General features: G+C 39.3%; 1 non-coding gene across 1 annotated transcript; it reads left to right on the top strand.

The window, feature by feature from the left end:
• Positions 1-1388: 1388 nt before the first annotated feature.
• LOC141723155 (small nucleolar RNA R71) lies at positions 1389-1495 on the top strand. The gene has a single exon (XR_012576145.1). It is a non-coding gene; the product is annotated as a small nucleolar RNA R71 (small nucleolar RNA).
• The last annotated feature ends 1248 nt before the right edge of the window (positions 1496-2743 follow it).

Below are 2743 nucleotides of genomic sequence, written 5' to 3'. Positions count from 1 at the left end.
TTTGACCAAGACATCCTCCACAATGCCTCGTGGATATGTAATAGAATGATCGGCCAACTACAAGGACATATATGTAGGCTTTGGATCAGGTAAACCCAACTTCTTGAAGATAGAAAAAGGCATCAAATTGATGCTAGCTCCAAAATCACATAAACACTTGTCGAACGACCAGATTCCGATGGTGCAAGGAATAGTGAAGCTTCCGGGATCTTTAAGCTTCGGGGGAAACTTCTATTGCAGCACATCACTGCATTCCTCTATAAGATTAATGGTCTCTAAGTCATTGAGCTTCACTTTCTGAGAGAGAATACCTTTCATAAACTTCACATAACTAGGCATCTGTTCAAGAGCTTCAGCGAAAGGTATGTTGATGTAAAGTTTCTTGAAAACTTCCAAGGACTTAGAAAATTGCTTATCCAACTTCTGCTTTTGTAAACTTTTAGGAAAAGGAGGTGGAGGATAGACCTGTTCTTCCCCTGTATTACCCTCAGGAGGAGTGTTGATAACAGCTTTCTACCTTGGTTCCACCTCGACATCCTTCAGCACCTCTTCTCCAGCCACAACTTCATTTTCTGAAATGTTAGATTTTTCAGGGCTTGCAACTTTCCAGACCTCAATGTAATTTCCTTAACCTACTCTTTTAATTTCCTCTTTCCTGGAACTTCTATGTCACTAGGGAGTGTACCAGGTTGTCGATTCAACAAAGCATTGGCAATCTGCCCAATTTGATTCTCCAGAGTCTTGATAGAAATCGCTTGGCTCATGCACATGAGCCTTAACTCCTCCAATTCAGATTTTTTATTAGATTAACTTGTACTTCCATGCGGTAGTTGTTGAAGTTGGAGTTGTTGTCTTGGTGCATATTGCGGTTATCGAAAACTAGGAGGGTTGAATTGCTTTGATGCATATTACTGATAAGCCTGTTGCACCGCATTCTGATTGTTGCTCCAGCTGAAGTTAGGATGATTGCGGTTGTTGGGATGATAAGTGGCTGGAACTGGTTGCTGCGACCTCTGAAACTTGCTTACAAACTGAGTTGATTCACTAGAAATAGCACACTGCTCATTTTCATGCGCACCTGCACAAAGCTCACAAACACTTGTGATCTGATTAACTCCATAATTAGCCAAAGAATCCACCTTCATCGTTAAAGTCTTAAGCTGAGCAGCTATAGCAGTAGCTGTATCCACCTCCAGAATTCATGTTACCTTGCCTTGAGGTAGTCTCTGAGTTGGATTCTGGTATTCATTAGCTGCCATCAGTTTAATAAACTCATAAGCTTCATCGTAGCTCTTAGCCCATAAGGCTCCACCTGATGCTGCATCGAGCATGGGTCTAGACCATGCTCCCAAACCATTATAAAGCAGTTGATAATCATCCAGTCAGGCATCCCATGATGAGGACACTTCCTAAGAATCTCCTTATAATGCTCCCAAGCTTCACATAAAGACTCTCCCGATTGCTGCACAAATTGAGTAAGAGCGTTCCTGATTGCAGCTGTCTTTGCCATAGGGAAGAATTTAGTAAGAAACTTCTGAGAAAGATCTTCCCAAGTAGTGATAAAACCTGCTGGTAGAGAATGCAACCAGCACTTAGCTTTATCCCTCAGATAAAATGGTAAAAGCCTCAGCTTAACAACATCTTCAGAAATAATGTTGAATTTGAAAGTGTCGCAGATCTCCATAAAATCTCTATTGTGCATATTGGGATCTTCCGTTGGAGAACCCCCAAACTGGACTGAATTCTGCACCATCTGAATCATGCTAGATTTGATTTTAAAAGTATTAGCCGTGATGGCTTGTCTGACAATGCTAGATTGAATGTCATTAATCTTCGATTGAGAAAAATCCATCAAAGCCTTCAGATTCGCTGCTGGTTCTCCCATTGCAATAAAAACTTCTTCTTCTTTTTTTCCTCAACATAGACTTCTTCTTCAAGAACTTCTTTTTCCTCACGAGATTGAGAACGTGTTCGCATACACGCTCTCTAGAGCACCTGAAACAGAACAAGTACCCTTGTAAGTAAGATATCCGAGTCAGTGAACTTTAACGACCACTGATGTCAAGCACATAAACTAAATTAAACACCGAGTCCTCGGCAGCGGCGCCAAAAACTTGTTAGGGAGAAAGCACGCGCTAAAATTACACGCAAGTATACGTGTTCACAAGTAGTATAAGATATAAATCAGATTCGTACCCACAGATTCTCTTTTTAGTTAACTTAAGATTATGCACCTATGCAACGATGGTATGGCATCGCTCAATGCTAAGAAAATAACAAGTTGAGATGTTTATAACTAATATTAAACAATCATGTAATTAACTAAGAATAAAAGTGATTGAATTAACTATATGAGACAGACATGGGATTCTAACTTCATTAAATACTTCATTCAAAGTCATTGTTCTTAACCTTAGCATGCAATAGTGATGACAACTAATCAGATAACACAGAACTATTAAACGCCAACTTTCATTGCACGAATACCCTACTACTAGACATCCACAAAAGAGATAGAAGCTAAGTAGACACCAATTATGCTTAGACCCTATATGTCTATAGAATTTTAAAACATAACGGTTTAATGCGCAAGTTATCTATCGTGATTACAAAGGGCAAGTAAGATGGTTAAAATTACCTAAGAATCATGCATAACAATTATACATGAACCTATGCTAGCATGGCAAGTTCTAAACCTCTATATTCATTTTCGCTTTAATAGAGATTAACACGCTATCTTATA

Source organism: Apium graveolens, chromosome 4, assembly GCF_009905375.1.
Source record: "Apium graveolens cultivar Ventura chromosome 4, ASM990537v1, whole genome shotgun sequence".
Taxonomy (NCBI): domain Eukaryota; kingdom Viridiplantae; phylum Streptophyta; class Magnoliopsida; order Apiales; family Apiaceae; genus Apium; species Apium graveolens.
The sequence above is the reverse complement of the archived record's forward strand: the minus strand, read 5'-3'. Positions and strand labels throughout refer to the sequence as shown.